Raw genomic sequence first — 12,339 nt, 5'->3', positions numbered from 1 at the left:
AGCTCACCTTACATCATGGCATCATGAATCTTGTTTCTATTCATTCATAATTGATTTATCATTAGTCTATCAGTAAAACGGCTGTAGTTGAGTACAAATAAATGAGTTCTCATTTACTGCGGATCTTCTGAGGTCTTCTGCCAGTATCGTGTTGCTGACTAGCAAATGATATATCACTTCACATCACTTCAATTCCCAGGTGGAAATTTTATATGCACAGGTTACACAGGCTTGCTAGAGTCTGAAAGAGGAGTGGGTTTTAATTTTGTCATAGTGCAGGGGATGCTCAAAGGCACACAACCGTTCGTTTTCTCCCTATATCTGTTAACAGTTGACATTCTAAGGCCAATCATACTCACGGCAGTCTGCACCAGTGTGAACCACATCTAGTCATCACCATTAAAAACTCACAAGGGTTGTGATCAGGGTTAATACGTCCCTGGAGGATGCCTCTGTGTGCCGGCTTGACAGACTGGCTTGTACAGTCAGATCTTCACTCTGACAGAAGGTTTCGTGTGAGGAAGCCATTACTGACTTTTTCTCTGCCTCTGCCCACATTCTACATCTTGTATCATTCAAGGGGGTGAAATGAATCATGTTAAGCTCCTGTCAATCCCCTGCAGATGGTTACGGATTAACTCTGGACTCGGCTCAGCACCAGAGTCACACTAGCTGTTGATCCAGCCGTCGTTAAGGTGCAAAACAAGCCCACAATCATTGTTGGTAAGATGGATTAATTAAATGCTAAACTCTCAATGGGAAAACATGAAATAAATCAAGCTATATAGTGGATTGTGAATCTGGTGCTCTAAGGGGCCACAAATGTGCTTTGTCCTCACATCACCCCTGACTTACAAAGAGCTTGATAGATAGTTGATGAGTTGAGTCTGCCATGACCAGTGTTGCGAATAACGCCGTTAAAAATAACGGCGTTAGGTAACGGCGTCATTTTGTCAGTAACGGGATAATATAATTAGTTACTTTTCCTGTCATTACAACGCCGTTTACGTTACTGGTCATTAAATGCGGTGCGTTACTATATATTGATATACTAATGCGAGCGGACCGCTGCCCAGGCTAGTGAGGAGTCACAGATCCCGATAGGTCACAGTTCTCGGTGTAACACCTGTTTAACTTAACAAGTCAGTAAGCGATTGGCTAAGGCAGCGTTATGATAGCCAGTCAGAGCCAGTGTTTTTACATGCGCGCCGAAGCACGTGAGTGACACGACACAAACGGAGAAGAGGCCAAAATGGCGTCAGGTGCAAGCCGAAGAAAATTTAGCATTTTCAAGGCGATATAAACCTTATATAAGAAAATACTTGAAGTTCCTGAATGTCTACCATACTGGGTATTTGATTTAATTAAGAATAGAGGATTTATTGTTAAGTTTACTTCTGTTGTGAACAAACCAGTTGTCTCAGATTGAGAGAATTTAATTTAATTTCATAGATGTAAATGCACTTTATATAGTGTAACTGTTTACTTTTGTTTTTTTTTTTTTTGTTTTTTTTTACAAAGATTTGGGATTTTAAAGGATTTTATCCTGCACTGGTCTGTGGATGTGCAATAAATATCAAAAGTTAAACTACTTTCTGATCTACTCATATCAACTGACTGTGAAAACTGCTTAAAAAAATAACTTAATTAATTAATTATTTAATTAATTTTATTTATTTAAATAAAAAATTAATTGGCATATAACCTTTTTTTAACTGTAACGCAAATAGTTACTTTCCCTGGTAACGAGTTACTTTTATTATAGAGTAATTCAGTTACTAACTCCGTTACTTTTTTGAAGAAGTAGTGAGTAACTATAACTAATTACTTTTTTAAAGTAACGTTCCCAACACTGGCCATGACACTCCAAGACTGAGAGGAGAGAATGGGGCTCTATCTGTCAGGGCTGGCTCGGAAGCCACGCCTTCTACCTCCACAAGAGGCACGAGTCAGTCCTAGACTGAATCTACGCAATCAGCAATGATCCGTTTCACCTGTGGCCATGACTTCTTTTAAGGAAGCTTGTGAAGACGGATCATTGCTGATTCGTTTTGGTCATGCCGGTACGACTTCAGCCCTTCTCTGCTTTCTCTGTCATTGCGCTGTGTTGTGAGGTGTCTCGCCACCTTCCTCTCTCGCTTGTTAATCCTGTCACTTATTCGGGTTTCTATCTCCTGCGCCGCTACCTGGCCTATCTCAAGTTTTCCTCCATCTGTTTCTCTTCCTATCCGTTATTCTTTTATTTTGGGAAGGTTTTGTTTTGTAACGTCTTGCTTTCGTTTTTACGCGACGAGTTTTTTTCGTGTCTTTTGAGTTGCCTTTGTTATTTTTCTCCCCTCTCGCTACGGGTGAGTTTTGCTTTTCATGCGTTGAGTTTTCCGTGTCATTTTGTGTTGGTATTTTTGCCACTGTGCGTGTGTGTGCTTTAATCTCGCACTCACTACTCACATCACGGCTTATTGTGCCAGTCCGAGCCAACACTTGGGTCCGCCTCTCAGTTTAATCATGCAGTGGTTACGTCACCATGCCCACCGCGTTACACTATATAAAGTGTCAGAAAAGCAATGTGTAACTGGCTATCAACTGACTACATTTGTTTACAGTCTATTTATACCCAAGGAATGGCTGGTTTATCAGTGACTAGCACTATTACTGCTACCAGTATTGTAGTAATTAGAATTTTCAGAATGCTTTTCACTCCATCTTAATATGCATTTATTCTTTCTTGTAAAGATAACTGTGACGAGCATGGCGTGCGACATAAAATGGAAGCAATCACGCCAAGTCTCAGGGAAAAAGGATGGTTTAACGAAGAAAGTGCACAAACTGAAACCCGTGACGTGATCCAAATCATGCATATGATGACCAGCAGTCAACTGGTACAAAGACAAGACATATATAGACAAACAAACGACCCTCAGGTGAGACGGATCGCGGCCCCCGTCCACCTGAGGGACGAACACAATAACAAGAAGACAACGGCTGTGTTCGAAATAGCCTTCTACATACTACTGGCGTACTGATCGAGCCCCAAATCAGTATGCAGTATGTGACCAAAATGAAAATTTCCAGTACGCGAAACATACCCGGATGACCTACTACTTCCGCAAAATATTCCAGTACGCGAACAGAGCTATCTTCGTGGTGTACTGCATCCCATCATGCAACGCTACATTCACGTGACCCCGTAGTATGCTTTGCTTTTGTCGCATACTGGAAACTGTACTGCATACTACTACGAGGACCAGTATGCAGTATCCAGTATATACTGAGTCCAGTATGCAGTATCCAGTATGTAGTAGTCTATTTCGAACACAGCCCACTGCTGCTATGGGCGGAGGCGGCCAGTAGGGGGCCCACTGTACCGTGACAATAAGTGTGTTGTATTATTCATTACCAATCACTTTTTCCTACTTTCCATTGACATTTATACAATACATATAATTTCTGCTGATATAAGAGAAAAGGATTTTCTCCACGGATTATCAAGTGTCATATTTCATTATGTGAATAAGCAAATGTATCACAATCCAAATAAATATCTAAATATCCCTTACGCATGCAACACTCACAGTTAACCCTTCACTTGACAACGTTTGTGTGTTGAGAGGGGCTATGATCATACAAAATAGAAGATATTAGAGATACAGAGTGCTCGGCACCACCCAGTGTGGGGCTAGACCTCATCAGCACCACCCAACTGGGGGACAGATCTCATCAACACCACCCAACTGGGGGACAGATCTCATCAACACCACCCAACTGGGGGACAGATCTCATCAACACCACCCAGCGAGGGGACAGATCTTATCACAGGCCTGTAGCCAGCATTGTGATGGGGGGGATCTTTTTCCCCCAAAAATGGACTTCATTTGCCTCTCTACTCCAATGCCCCCTAAATACACGAGCACACTTCAAACCTTTTAATTTACACATATTTTATTCATTATAAGCAAGGTTGCCAACTTTTCAAAATCACTAGGAGTGAGATTTGATGCGGGGGGGGGGGTGTTATGTCTTATATGTTTCCTCTATGTTGCGCCTAAAGCGATCGATCGCCAGTGGTTGGCGCCAGAGCGAACTAGTAACTCATTGAATCATAGATGTAGATCGGAGATAAATAAACTAGATTTTTTTTCAGCGTGAGAAATCGGATGTATGGCGTGTGAGCGTGTGAAAACGGTCAAATGCGAGTGTCTTACGCTCATTGCGTGAGAGTTGGCAACACTGTTATAAGTTTGTTGTGAGTCTGTTGTTGCTGTCCTTATTTGTTTGTCTGTATATCGGAGATTAACAATTCATTCATTGAATAGCCTACCTATCTTGAGGGGGCATGTGTGGACGGGGGGAGGGGGCGGGGGGGGGGGGGGGGGGGGATCGAACGAACCCTCCGATCCCCCCTGGCTACGGGCCTGTATCAGCACCACCTAACAGGGGGACAGATCTTATCAGCACCACCCAGCGTGGGGACAGATCCAGGGGCGCAGATGGAAATTCTGAAGTGAGGGGGACCAAGCTGTACAATATATATATCCACAAGTTGTAGATGCTAAATTTCGGATGGGGTCAATATAAATCTGGAGGGGACATGTCCCCCCCGTCCCCAGTGCCATCTGCGCCCCTGGACAGATCTTATCCAAACAGAACTGGACAAGGGGTAGCTACACATGGGTGGGTGTATATCTGTCATTGAGGTGGAGAGACAAAAATAAATTTGATTTCACCTCCTCATCAGAGGTCGATATTTACTAGAGAATCTCTAGTAAACTAGCAATCTCAATGCTGTTTAGTGAAGAATTACCTTTGACAGAACCAGCTGTGTACTTCAGACTAGGAATGGGCAGGGATTCACTTACATAAATAATGTTAGGAAGAAACTGTGATTATTGTGTCCAATGTTTAAGGTATAGATGAATATGAATTAGGGTGGCATGGTGGTGTGGTGGTTAGCGCGGTCACCTCACAGCAAAGTGGTCCGGGTTTCATTCTCGGTTCTCTCTGCTCAGTGTGGAGTTTGCATATTCTCTCTGTGCCTGCATGGGTTTTCTCCGGGTCCTCCGGTTTCCTCTCACAGTCCAAAGACATACATGTTAGGTTGATTGGTCACTCTAAATTGCCTGTGTGTGTTGGCCATATGGTGGACTGGCGACCTGGCTGTGGTGTCCTCACTGTCCTCTCTTGATGATGCTGGAACTGACTCCAGCTCCCCTGTGACCCCTAGTGGGATTAAACGGTAAAGATAATAGATGGATATGAATTTCTAGTCTAAATTGGCTTTGTATTATGTTCATTACAAATACTGTAAAGTAATGTAGATTCACATGCTATTTTTGTAGTCTAGAAATGTTGAAAAATAAAAAAAAGTAAAGGTAAAAGATTTTTTGCTAATGAAAACAACCCAGTTCCCTGGGGACCCATATCACGAGACATTTTGGATGTCTGCTGTGTAACACACCTGATTAACTTCATCAGCTCATTAGCACAGTGCTTGACGAGCTAAATTAGCCATGTAAGCCAATGTTTAAACCTCTGTCTGTTTCCATGCCGATGATGTCTATACTCATACATAGTCTTTGAGATGAGCTTCACCTAAATATAGAATCTTTATTGGAAGAATATTTATTTTTGCACGTGATCACATTATCGAACCTTTTAGTTTAATAGCCTGCGTGGTGCATTAACTACAGTTAGTACATGTCTGTCTTCTGAGGGTTTACCCAGTGTTGATTAAGCTCTACCATCAGGCCGTCTCTCATCTCACCACCCTGCAGCTCCTAGTGTGCAGCATAACAACAAACATTAGTGACGATACGGAGATCGTCTGCACTATGACCCATCATGAACGTTATCAGCTGGAACTAGATCACACAGAGTGAGTTACTGGACGAGGAGGCCAAAGTCCACCCCCTAATTTACATTTTACAATAATTCAGACCAGTGGAACTTTTGCAAGACAGAAGTTATAAATGTAATGTAATATATATATATTTTTATTGCTGAGCTGACCTGTTTTCTCATCCAACCGTTGCCCCTGTGTTAACTTACATATGACTAATAAACTTGAACTCTAACAATAATAATCACCTGAGGAAATCAGAAAAAAACACATTATTATGATTATTATTATTATTAATAATAATAATAATAATAATAATAATAATAATAAAGGATTCTTCTTTCCATTACATTAATTTGGTTTAAAATTACACTACTAAACAAAACTCCTACGCTACCAAACACCCATAGACCACCTGCCTGAGTGTTTGATTGAAATCTCATGTGCTAAAACAGCATCTCACCAGATAAGATTTTATCTTTCCATCTTTCTCTGTCCAGTTTGTACAGTACAAAGAAGGTGGGGTGTGTCCCATTTTTCAAGGCTAAGAATACAGGCATGTTATTGAACACATGCTGGCTGATCTTTCTGTCGTGTCCACGACACTCTTTATTTGGTGTAGTGCTGTCACTCAACAGCACTAGTGTGGTTCTCTGGGGAACGTTTGACTGTAAACTTTCCACTGAAAGGACATTTTCCTGTAAATATACAAAATAAATCCCAATATTCACAGCACGTTTCTTTCTTCAGTAAAAATGTGCTTTTCCCTCTCGATGTGGCTCTTTCAGCTGCTTCATTTTGGTATGTGTTCTCTATTTTTACATTTTGAAACCCATCATTAAACAGAAAAAAATTTTCATTTTATTTTTAAGTATAACCTCATTTAATTTTGAGAATAAATCTTAGTCCAATACATTTAGTCCAATATATGTGATGTTATACATGTTATACCCATTTCCAACCTCTTCATTAGATAATTCTCAGGGAAATCTATATACACTGCTCAAAAAAATAAAGGGAACACTCAAATAACACATACTAGATCTGAATGAATGAAATATTCTCATTGAATACTTTGTTCTGTACAAAGTTGAATGTGCTGACAACAAAACCACACAAAAATCATCAATGGAAATCAAATTTATTAACCAATGGAGGCCTGGATTTGGAGCCACACACAAAATTAAAGTGGAAAAACACTACAGACTGATCCAACTTTGATGTAATGTCCTTAAAACAAGTCAAAATGAGGCTCAGTATTGTGTGTGGCCTCCACGTGCCTGTATGACAAAAAACATAAAAACTTAAAAAAGAAAAACTATTAAAACCAGATAAGAGGTCACATGCTGGGTTAAAAGCCAAGGAAAAAAATTGATTTTAAGACGATTTTTAAAAACTGCCAGTGATGAGACCTGTCTAATATGGATCGGTAGGTTGTTCCATAACAGAACAGATATAAGTATTGGATGTTGTCTAAATAAATGTATTGTTATTTTGTTATGTAGTCCCAAGTCATGCCCATTCCAGATTATAGCAACCCTTGTGGGAAAACCATGAGTCACAAAACATCCGAAGAACGCAGTGATGCCTTCTTATGATCCAGTTATAGTGCTGTTTTATAGACGTCACATCCCGACATCCCTCAACTCACATTTGCTGCTCAAACAATTACATCACAAGATCCTCATGTGATCATGCCAACTTGACTCATGATTCCATAGTCAAAGGAATGCTACACATCAGTAGTTCACTCAGTAGTTCATTCAGATGTCCTGAAAACTAACGGCGACAGAGTGCAGCTTATTTCAATGTACACAGTCCTGCAAGAGGCCAGGGAGGAGAAAGCAAGTAAAGAATCTGATTTTATTATCAATATCTGTTATTCATAGTGCATTTGGAGAAAGATGCTGTGTACAGTAAATTACTTGTGGCACCTGTCAGTAAACTGCTCTTTTTCTTTTTACAGAAGTTCCCTGAGAGCTCTGGTATAGAATATATGTTACTTATATTCTGCAATGTGTCTGTAAATGTATAATTGAAACTTTTTTTTCACTATTTGATACTTTCTAACTTTAAATAAGAAATACCACACAGTAAAACAAATGAGATTCTGCATTTGTTGGATTTACGCAGTTTGGTCATGGGCACATAACTAAAGTGCATTTGTTTATTCTATTTGTATAAGCAGACCTAATGGTAGTCATGTTCACACTGCTGAAACAATCCTCTTCCGAATAAATCTCAGTTTAACCTCCCTCTTTCACTTACTGTTGACTGAATAAGCCAATAAGACTCAGTTAATGTTAATGTTTCCTTATCAGCATTGCACAGTGGCATAGTGATATGGTTCCAGTTTAGTGAAATCTATAATCACTGTTTAGGTGACACAGGCTTAGACTGAAGTATTCTGGTTTATTAACAGTAAGTGTGCTGTTATATATGTGTGACATGAGTTGTAATCAGCATTCCAATGCATATATCGTGGACCTAGACGAACAATAGTTTAAATTTAATCGTGGTAAACATTGCTGGGCGTATAGTGTTGTGCTGTGTAGTGTTGTGTGTTCTAATAGAGACATCTTTAATCCAGAAGTGAAAACCAGACTAATATTTCTATTACATAATAGGATACATATTTATTATTACTTTTTGCTATTTGTTTGTTGAACATTATAATAAGCATTTTCTAATTTATTATAGAACAAGTTTCTCATTATTCGATGGACACTATTGAATGAACAAGGCTCATGATGATCTGTGAAGCCCTTGGTCCAAAACAATAAACAATGGATTCTTATTAAGCTCTTCTTGTCACGGTACGGAGACCCCCAGCCGGGCCGCACCCCCGTATGCAGTGGCCGTATTTCATGTTGGGTGGGGCCCATTAGGAACCCTGACACCTGAGGGTCATTTGTCTGTCTATATGGGCCATATATGTCTTGTCTTTGTAGCAGTTGACTGCTTTATTTCGATTTGTGACGGGCTTGGTGCATTTTATCACAGTTGATGCACTTTATCTATTAAATCACCCGTTTTCCCTGAGACTGGTGTCTCACTTCCTTTTTATTTGCACTCTTTTACCCATCATACCTCTGAAAAGCTCTAAACAACAATGATTTTCTGAAGGACTAAACAAAATCAGCTATGGGTACCATATATCTGGATCCATCATTTCCCTCTGGACAGAATGCTAGGATCCATCTCCCTTCCCCAAAAATCAACAATAAGTTCATTCTTGCAGTAAAGTCACAGTGACAGATTAGTTTTCCAATAAATTCCCGAGAGACCCATCCAGTAAACTGTTGTGTGTATACAGCACTGTACTGTGAGTTAGTAACAGTAAAGATTACAGTAAATGGAGGTTATATTGCCTTTATTTTATCACTTGTTCTTTCTCTCCATGACATACTTACCTGGCAGGGGTGAGACCATGATCAGGAAGGTGGTTCGCCCAAGGTGAGGCTCAGCCATTGCACTCAGGCTGTGCTGACCCTTGCGAATTCCCCAAATGCGGGAATCTTGACTGCATAATTTCTGGTAGTGGGGGACTGCGTTCGCGCTCTCCCCTGATATTTTTGGGGCTGTCATGGCCTGGCGGTTAGGGAACTGGTCTTGTGACCTGAGGGTCGTGGGTTCGATTCCCAGACAGGCCATGACTGAGGTACCCTTGAGCAAGGCACCTAACCCCAACTGCTCCCCGGGCTAGGGCTAGGGCTGCCCACCGCTCTGGGTATGTGTGATCCACAGCCCCCTAGTAATCACTAGTGTGTGTGTGTTCTGACTGCACAGATGGGTTAAAAGCAGAGGACAAATTTCGATTGGGGTTTAAAAAAATCACAATTGACAAAATATGGAACATTTCATTTCATTTCAGTGCACAGCTGCCAGTAATGTACAATAAAATCAAACCAGGAACCCGCTTTCTCCAGCACTGCGCTGCTTCGTCACAACTTCCCTGTTCTCAATCTGCCGTTTAGACCTCACTACCTCCACTTCTTCCCAGTCTTCTCTCCTGGTATCCCTACGCCGCAGGAGCCGTTCTGCGCCGCTTCACGTTTCGTCTGCCGCAGCCTGGCTTGTTTCCTCGGCTACATAACTGCCTGCTCTCTGCTCTAGGTGCCGTTTGCCTTCGTTTGGATAAAACCCTGATGCCCCCTCCATCTCCACCGCTCCTGTCCAGCCTCTGTGTTTGGGTCACACCACCCAAACCTGCCTATGTACTGCACCGTAGCGTTAATTGAATGCCTGTACACTCACACTGCATACCTACACACTATTGCAGGTGAAGAGCTCTGATTCCACCATGGCCGCTCCCCGTGAAACAGAGGAGGGCACGCAGGATGCTGCTGCCTGGGCATCAGTGCCACCTGGAGCAGGAGCAAAGGCACAGGTCAGGACACACAACTTTAGGAAGCTCGTTTTGAGCCTGGCCGCACTGGGGGTGAGTTAGTCCTGAAAATACACCGGTCCTCTTCCATATCACCAGGGTTGATTTCTAGATGTTTGTCTTGATAGCCTGAAAACAGCTGAAATGAAACAATAATGAGATAAAATCAGATACACATAATAAAGAAACATAATTTAAAAAGTAATGAAAATCATTGGCTATTTTTGTATATGAATAGATGTATTTACCTATAGTGTGACTGCTGTCCTCTGAAACAACAAATTAATTCTAACATTCATTGCAGTCTTTGGCTAATACTACATTGAAAGACATTAGCCAGGTTTGCCAGCAAGTCACATGTTGTCACGTTACGGTCCCCGACCCCTCCCTTTGGGCGTGTGTTTACGTTGTCTGCGTCTACTCGTCTGCGTCTGTGGATCTCCGTGGGTGCGGTTATGTCTTGTGATAATCCGTCTCACCTGTGGCTCGTCTCGTCATTACTTGGGGTGTATGTGGTTTGTCTACTTAATGTGCGTTCGCGCAGTGTCCTGTGCTCGTCGTTGTCTGAGTCTACACGTTACCGTGTATGTTCCGTGTTCGATGTGCGCTGTTTGCGCTATCTTTGTGTGTGGTAATAAACGTTGCGTCCGTGCCAGCAAAGGATTCTGTCTCGTCCTTCCTCGTGCCGCCAGACATTACACATGTGACATGTATGCAAGCATATTGTGACGCTGAGTGCGCGTCAACAAACGAGGCGGCACAGAACGAAAACGCAAACTTTAAACGTTTATTTTTGTGAAGTGCAGACAGTGCACGTGGAACAGTAACACATAGAGACGTGTTTGACTGACAAAGACGAGCACGGGACATTGCGCAAACACACATTAAATAGACGAACTACTCAATCCCCCAGTGATCACGAGACGAGCCACAGGTGAGACAGATGAACACGCTCACTTACAACCCACACCCACGGACATACATATACGGACATAACCAGACACAGACGACATGAACACACACCAAAAAGGAGGGGTCCGGAGCTGTTCCATGACAGAGACCCCCCTTCCCCCTAAACCTACACTGGCAGAACCGGAACCACAAGCCTTCCTCAAATGGTGGGGCCCGCCACGAACTCCTCTAGAACACCCTCCCTGGGAAGACAGGGGAAAACACGTTAGACAACACTGGCACGTTCATGAACACACAAACGGGAACATGAAACATGAGAAGCACAATAGGGAAAGGGGGATTAGGGAGAAACACTGGGACAGACACAAACACAGGCACAGATACAGATAAAAATGAGATTTAAAAAAAGTAAGTTGCTCTGGATAAGGGCGTCTGCCAAATTCCATAAATGTAAATGTAAATAAATGTAGATACACATGAAAACAGAAGCAGGCTTCATGCCTGTAGGAGGGCTGCCAGGGGAGAAAACCCTCCCTGAGCTGCAGGCGCTGCAGTGGACGGTCCTCTTCCTGCCCTTGCCGCAAACCCTCTGCCCCTGCAGCCCTCTCAGTGGGCATGCGACCAGTCTCTCTGGGAGCTATCGGGGGGCGTACCGCCGGGTACGCCTGTCAACGTTCACTCTCTTCCCTCTGAGGACCCAATAGGGGAACCCCACCTCCCCTTGGTGGTCGCCCCACTGGTCTGGTCCCATGTGCTGGTTCCTCCACTTCCATCTCTCCCTCCAAGCCCCCCGAGCTCCACCTCATTGGCTCCTCCAGGGTGCAGTCCATGCCTCTCCCCTCGGAGCGGGAAAGATGAACGCCCTCCGTCGGAACTCTCTTCTCCCTCGCGGTCTCCCCGGAGTATTCCGATGGAGGTGGGCTCACCCCCTCCCCCTCAGTGCAGTATTCGCCCTCTGAGTACTCAGATGGAGGCGGACTGCCCTCCTCTCCCTCACACTCCGTGGGGTTGGAGCATTCAGACGGAGGGGAGCTCACATCCTCACCGTAGTCCTCAGTGGGGGCTGAGTACACTGACGGTGAGGAGTCCTCCTCCCCTTCAGTCTCCTCCCCCTCAAACTCGCACTCAGGGCCTTTTGGAGACATCTCAGTCGTGAAGATCTCAAAGGACCCCGCTATCAGGGTCGGGGAGCAGTGCCTCTCTC

General features: G+C 43.1%; 1 non-coding gene across 1 annotated transcript; it reads left to right on the top strand.

Moving 5' to 3' along the window:
* The first annotated feature begins 9,241 nt into the window (after positions 1–9,241).
* Positions 9,242–9,405, top strand: LOC143522257 (U1 spliceosomal RNA). Its single transcript, XR_013132971.1, has one exon. It is a non-coding gene; the product is annotated as a U1 spliceosomal RNA (small nuclear RNA).
* The last annotated feature ends 2,934 nt before the right edge of the window (positions 9,406–12,339 follow it).

This window comes from Brachyhypopomus gauderio, chromosome 8 (genome assembly GCF_052324685.1).
Source record: "Brachyhypopomus gauderio isolate BG-103 chromosome 8, BGAUD_0.2, whole genome shotgun sequence".
Classification (NCBI taxonomy): domain Eukaryota; kingdom Metazoa; phylum Chordata; class Actinopteri; order Gymnotiformes; family Hypopomidae; genus Brachyhypopomus; species Brachyhypopomus gauderio.
The sequence above is the reverse complement of the archived record's forward strand: the minus strand, read 5'-3'. Positions and strand labels throughout refer to the sequence as shown.